Source organism: Etheostoma spectabile, chromosome 21, assembly GCF_008692095.1.
Source record: "Etheostoma spectabile isolate EspeVRDwgs_2016 chromosome 21, UIUC_Espe_1.0, whole genome shotgun sequence".
Lineage (NCBI taxonomy): Eukaryota > Metazoa > Chordata > Actinopteri > Perciformes > Percidae > Etheostoma > Etheostoma spectabile.
Genome location: NC_045753.1, coordinates 14,369,199 through 14,376,071, shown reverse-complemented (window position 1 = coordinate 14,376,071; position 6,873 = coordinate 14,369,199). Strand labels below are relative to the sequence as shown.

At 41.9% G+C, this 6,873-nt stretch overlaps 1 protein-coding gene and 1 long non-coding RNA gene across 4 annotated transcripts in view; both read right to left on the bottom strand.

Annotated features, from left to right (window-relative positions):
• LOC116671774 (uncharacterized) overlaps positions 1–824 on the bottom strand; it is a 23,488-nt gene extending 22,664 nt beyond the window's left edge. The window contains exon 1 of the long non-coding RNA XR_004327356.1: positions 729–824. This is a non-coding gene — a long non-coding RNA (uncharacterized LOC116671774). The remainder of the gene's footprint in view (positions 1–728) is intronic.
• LOC116671722 (neurotrypsin) overlaps positions 1–6,873 on the bottom strand; it is a 76,083-nt gene that overhangs the window by 43,287 nt on the left and 25,923 nt on the right. The window contains exons 1-2 of one of the 3 annotated variants that reach the window (XM_032503136.1): positions 6,570–6,773; positions 3,403–3,444 (exon numbers count right to left, since the gene is read on the bottom strand). The exons of the other annotated variants lie outside the window; for them this stretch is intronic. The gene's annotated coding sequence lies outside the window, so the exon portion shown is untranslated. Of the gene's footprint in view, positions 1–3,402; positions 3,445–6,569; positions 6,774–6,873 lie in introns of those variants that run through there. 3 annotated transcript variants of the gene reach the window in all.

Sequence of the window (6,873 nt, the reverse complement as noted above, 5' to 3'; positions counted from 1 at the left end):
TATGTGTCCCATCTGCGGATGTGTTCACTCGGCCAGTTTCCACTCCATGTGGACACACACTTCTGCTGTCCGTATCAGTCCTACGGGACGACATACAGTCAGCCAGTGTCCCGTTGTAAGGAACTTTGAAAGGAGCCGGACCTTAAAGTCACACATTTCATCTCAGAGCTTGCATCGCAGTTCAAGACGCTTCAAATAGACCTCACATCGGCGCTGATCTTGAGATCCGGAAGAGTCAAACAGAGCTTGTGAATGTGATCGAGGAGAAGCAAAAAAGCAGAAGAACAAGCAGGTGTGTTTATTAGCACAATGGAGCGAGAGATCACCGAGCTGAGAGGACGACCTTGAAGCTGAGGGAGCTGAAACAGACTGAAGACCAGCTGTTTCCTCCAGAGCTTCAAATCATCCATCCACCACACACAATGGACTTGTCACATTCAGTTTTAACAGACAAGTGGAGATACACCACATACGGAAAACTTTGAACAAATCAGTGTCTCAACTGCAAATGTTGCTGAATAAAATGACCACAGACATTCAGCAGTTCCCAACAGCACAGATGAGTTAAATGATGCTACGCTGAGATATGTGCAGCAGTATGAGGTGGACATGTGCTCGATCCCGACACAGCTCCACCTATGCTCATCTTATCTAATGACAGGAAACAGGTGAGGAGGCAATGATTTAAGTTTAAGGAGAAACCTGAACCCGAACATGTTCACTACAACTTGCAGTTCTGGGACAGAGAGGCTTCTCATCATGTAGGTTTACTTTGAGGTCTTTGTGGGCGGAAAGACTGAGTGGAATCTGGGCGTGGTCAAGGCGTCAATCCAAAGAAGGGGGCGTTGGTAGGAGTCCTCACTCTGGACTCTGGGCCATGTGTTCAAAAGGACAAATTCGTAACCTGTGTTCTCCTAAAGTGCCGGTACATTGGGCAAAGTGGAGCGGGTCGGTGTGTTTGTGGATTATGACGGAGGGAAGTTTCTTTCTATGACGTCCAGACCGCAACACTCATTTATACTTTTACTGAGTGCGTCTTCACTGAGGAACTGCATCCTTTCTTTAATCCTTGTGATAATGAATTTGGTTCAAACTTGGGGCCGATGATAATCGCTCCCGTCAGTCGTCCGGTGTGAATAGAAGTTTCAGAAACTCAGTGATTTGTGATATTGTGGACATTTACTAAATACAGCTGATATGTTTGATTGCATGCAACAGTTTTATCAACAACAACAAAAATGCCTTTGTTATAATCGCGAGAGATCAAATGAGAAATTGTTAAAGAAATAACAAATCAACTGCAAAATGTGCAGATGATCACTATTTGGTTAAGTGATGTGTTGTTTTAGTTTGGTTTTGGTTGCAGGTAAATACTAAGTAATGATAATTTTATAGACAGTATTCTAATTCAGCTATGGATAGTTATTTAAAAAAAATCTATTTCCAGAGCTCTTGGTGGATTTTTTACACATCGAAGTTTTGCAATACATTATCAAAATACACCAACATGTATCTTGCTTCATTGGGCGTCTTGCATAACTTGAACACACAAATAATGTCTTAATTTTCTATCCCAATTATCGTTTTGTAATAACGTGTCAGAAAAAAAAAGCTGGAATAAGCAATGTCCGGCGGTTTTGCTGAAAACCGATTAAAACATTAATCAATCTACATATTTGCTGCATCCTGAATTTACTGTTGATTTTTTATCTGAAATCGTTATAATTAACTGTCTTTGTGATTTCATAAAGTGCTATTCTCATACATTAGTCAAGTCAAGTTTATTCATCCAGAAAAATGGCAATACAGTGCTAATACCTGCCTTAATGCCCATAAAAAATAGAGCATAAATACAATGCAATAAATACACAATACAATACCAACACTACATAAATACAGTACAAAACTATAAAAGTGTAAGTTTAAAGTGTTGTGTGGCTGTTGATAGGCTAGTTAGCTCAGTTCGTATCACAGGAGGCCTTAGCCTGCCACTACGTTCCAGAACCCTGCCAGTCATTACCAGAAGAGGGTAATCTTATTTTCTGTGTCATTTTAACTCGATGATCATTCAGTTGTAGGGTCTAGTTGGTCATGTCGTAGCTCAGAATCAGGTTTTTTCGTTCACAGAAGACATTTTGTAGGAAAAGCACAGGTTATATACTAAAACGATGGCTGACATTCCATTTAACTGCTTCAGTTTCAGGGTCCTGGTATTGCTCACTGTCATGGCTCACTGGGACTCTTCACCATAATGTTATTAATTATAACACCTGGGCTCTTCCTACTGGACATGTGCGTTCTTCGTTAATTTTTTTTTGAATGACAACATATCTATGTGTCGGTGTAATTAAAATACTTTTAAACCTGTTTACGGTCTGTGTAATGGTAATAAAACCTTAAAAGCCAGCTTGATTCAATTTAATAAAGTCAAAAAGCATTACGTAACGAACCAGGCAACATTTTCACTCTCTCATTACATCTTCAGCAAAAGCAAGACATCTTAAATTGTCTCTTCATGTTTTAAGGTTATCAATTTCACTTCCTACCTCGTCACATATGTCTCATTCATGTTTTTTATTCAAACACCACAGCGAAACACACACACACACACACAGAACACACACACACAAAAACAATATTCACCGCTAACACCATCCTCATTGCCACGACAACAGTATTCTGCCATCGCCATGGGAACACTCAGTCTCCCTGCTACCCATATCCATTTCCCAGCCACAATGAGTATTTGACACGGTTCACACTCGGAGGCTTGCTGTATGGGGGGTGGGTGATGTGTGGAAACCACATCTACTACATAAAGCAACACATAATAGATGTGAATATGGAAAAATGGCCTCTCTATTTTACACTGTTTAACTGGTTTATATACAGTGTGGACAACGGAGAGCCTTGAGGAGTTTACCACATGATCTAGCTGGTTAGCTGTTTTTTGCAGATAGGTGAGCGTGTATGTTTTAATACAATTCATTGTCAATGTACGGCTGCTAAAGCACAGATACTTCAGCTCTGGAAATGAGCCTGACGAGGAGTTCCTCGCCCTACCCCCCAACATGGTCTCCTCTCCTCTCAGGGATGTAGAGAAAGAAGAGAAAAAAGGGAAATTAAAAGCAGAGGGGTGTAGGCCAGGGTGAAGAGGAGAGGTAAGACAGAGTGGGGAGCAGGGCTGAGGCAGGTGGATAAATAAAGGAAGAAGCAGCGTCAATAGAGGGGTTTCATAAGTGTCTGAGTCAGAATTGGGTTAAACTGGAAGGAAAAAACAGACAAAACAGAAAGGAAGAGATGGTGTAGGAGGAGAGGCCAGATTTCTAGATTTTTACGATCTATAGGTAAGAGTACAGACAGGATGAGTGCGCTGTGTTCAGAGTTTCACCTCCCACTCACCTGAGTTCTGCACCTCGTTTAAGTAACTGTCCTCAGCCACACCTGCAGACGAGTAGAGAGATGCAGCCAGTTAGACCCAAGAGCAAATTTAGTTGATAATCTCAGAATTCTAATGCTTGTTTGTTGTTGATACAAGAGCAGACAACAGCAAGAAAGACCGCCGAGGTTATGAGGTTTGATTTCAGTTCCGTTTGCTGTTAATTAGCAGAAAATCTCAGAAACTTTGGTGGGAACATTAGGCATTGGGTCCAGGAACATACATACGTCTGTGTACAGTAGTGGAGAGAAATAAGTCTTATAGTAGTGACAAATGCATTTACTGATGCTCAAAAAAAACAAGCTTTAGCAATGTATGTGTGAACTGTACTGATCGATAATGTCACAACAAATGAAACAAACTTGATTGAGTTAATGTATGTTTCCTACACAGTACAACTATACTTCATGTTTACTAATCTCATCACTGATATTATTCACATCTTGTCCTAATTGCTTTTTTTTTGTCATTCATTCTGACTTCCTGGAGTCTAATTTTACTCATAGATTTGGTTGGCTTTGAACAGAGCATGGGTAGCTTATTCCCTGTTTCCAGTCTTGCTAAACTAAGCTAACCAAGCTAATCATCTCCTGCAGGTAGCTACATATTTAGAGTACATAATACATAAGCGTGGAAAATAGTTCAATATTTACGTTATTTAGATAAGAAATTTCTCGGATCATAGCTCTTATCCTAACTCTCTAACTGGCCACTTGAAGGAGGAACCTGACTCATTATTGAACAGACAACACAGGGATGCTTTCATGACATTTTCTATTACAGGATTATGCTTCGACCTTGGCGAAAGTGTTTCTGCCTATTCTTGAATAGAAAAAAACTCTCAGATCATGAACAAAGAAAAGTCTGTAAACTGAAGAGTACTTTCACAATTTACTCTCACTTGTTAATGAGTTATTTATTAACGGCTGAGAGCACCAGTCAAATGAAAAAACAGACCGGTAACTAGGCACCAGGGTATGTGACGCACAATGTAAACATACACAAACACACGTGTGATTAATCATAATGAATAGTTGAATTTGCCTTTTTTTATTTGTAATAGTAACAAACAGGAGTGTGGTTCCTTTTCTTTTTCTACACGGCGGGCACCTTGCAGACAAGGAGAGGACACACACACGCTCACGGTGCTGCCGCTGTGGAATGACTGGAGTGAGGGCAGTGAAACACAACCCATTTCACCTTCACACAGGTGAGTTCTGCTGTCTAGTTGGTTCTCTGTGACAGACCACACACACACACACACACACACAACCACACACACACAAACACACAACACACACCCACACACACACACAGTAAATACCTCCCAGAAGTCTCAGCTCTATTTAATGATATTACAGCAGGAACAGGTGACCTGTGGTAGTGAACATGGATGCTGATATCTCCATTTGCATCAATCCCACGGCTCGATTACAGCGCAAATCAGTTATGATGCTCTCACAGCTGCGTCCAGTGCTTGGCCATGCAAACACAAAACACAGACACACAGACACACACACACAAACCATGAAGCAGGGACTGTACAGATGGAAAAATGTAGAACCAGGAGTCATATGCTCTAGGTGAAAACAAATCACTGCTGGACACCAAGTGATGTCACAGTGTTGGTCCTGAATGATAAAATCTGTGTTATCTTGATTGGTTGCTGTTGGTAAGGTTTCTGTTCTTCTACGGAGAACAATACAAAAATATTTCCCTAACATAAACAAACCTTAACCATGTTGTCACATAATATACCGATTATTTATTAAGAATCATTTGTAATGGTTTGTGAGAACATGGAATTTAGGGGAGCTGTTGGTTTGCTACAGTATTTATGCCAATTTAGTTTACATATGATATTTACTTACACAGGGTGCACTGGCATGCAGGGTCCTGAATGGGACCCCAGGACACCCTGATGGTTGTTGGGAACTTGATCCCACAACACACTTTAGGTTTAACATGGAGCTATAATACCGTCTTTTGATCCGTAAAATAAAATGAAGTGATGGTGGAGGTGATTCAGAGTTTGCAGGTTACAGATGACTGCTGCCATAGGTCGGTTTGGTTCCTTTGTGTTTATTGGGAACATCTTTGATGTTTTGTCAAGATGTTATGCAGCCTCCTTCTGAATTCAGGATTCTCCCGATTAAAAGATTTGTCTAATGAAGTGACATGAAAAAAAAAGAAGCTGAAACTCATCTGCAGTGTGCTATTGTGTACATGCATGGCTGCTTCCAGTGTTAGGGGTCTAATTAAATCCGCACATCCCTGTTCTCTAATGGCTTCTACACACACTACACAGCTCATATGAAGCACATTAGCACAACACAATTTACTGTAGAGCTACATAAGGAAGAGGATAAAAGAAAAATAAGAACTTAATTTCAAAATGTAATGATGATATTCAGCATTTATTCGATTGTTTTTTTTACGACATTAATAAGACATTTTCTTTTACAATAATGTCTTTTGAACCTGACTTCCAGCTGAGACTCGCTCTGACCGACCAAAACCTGACAACCCCACCTGCTCCACTAGTTTTCGGCTTCAGCATGTCTGAGCTGACCGATATGCTGTGACAAGCTTCAACAGCCCGTACAGGGTTCATTCCTCCATGCACCGCGGGGGTGGGGGGGGGGGGGGGGGGAGGGGAGGGACACCGACGGGTTCCTCTCATGATATCCCGCGGGGACTGAAGGAGGGTGGGGGGATGTGATGGAGGCAGGCATGACTCTGTGTGTGTGTGTGTGTGGTGTGTGTGGTGTGTGTGTGTGTGTGTGTGTGGTTGTGTGTGCGCGGCGAGCCGCTTAATGTTGGCTACAATGCGCTTTGATTGCACCATTAATTGGCTAAAAAAGATTAGAGGTGTTTGGTGTCTCTCACCCCCCGACCTGCACCTGTTTGTTGAAAATTCACCCAGAAGAAATCAATGGGGGTTTTTTGTGAAGCATGAAGCATTTTATCAATCTAATTATCGACCTAATTAGCCTAGTTTTTGTTGTAAAAACGCAGCTCAGGTTCATCAAAGCGTGACTGTCACGGGACAGAAAAAAAAAAAAAAAAAAATTCAGGCCACATAGCAAATCAACCCATCACTATCATAATCATTAGACAGAGTACGTACCTCCGCCCACAACGGCAGCCAGAGGCAGGAGGTTCCGATCAAGCACAACATTCCCGGCTGGTTAGAGCCATCCTTGCCGCCCGGTGTGTCTGTGTCATAGCCAGAGAAGCCGCCGCTCCACTCCCATCTCTGTGTCCAACCTGTCCGCGAGGTGAAACCGTTATCCTCCCACTCGTCCCGAGCTGCTGGAAGAATAAAACGTGTTGTGTGGTGATGATGATGATGATGATGATGTGATGTACGTGGGAGGTTTTACGCACAGAGGAACGGGTGCGGCACTATAAACGCTTCAGGGATGGAAACA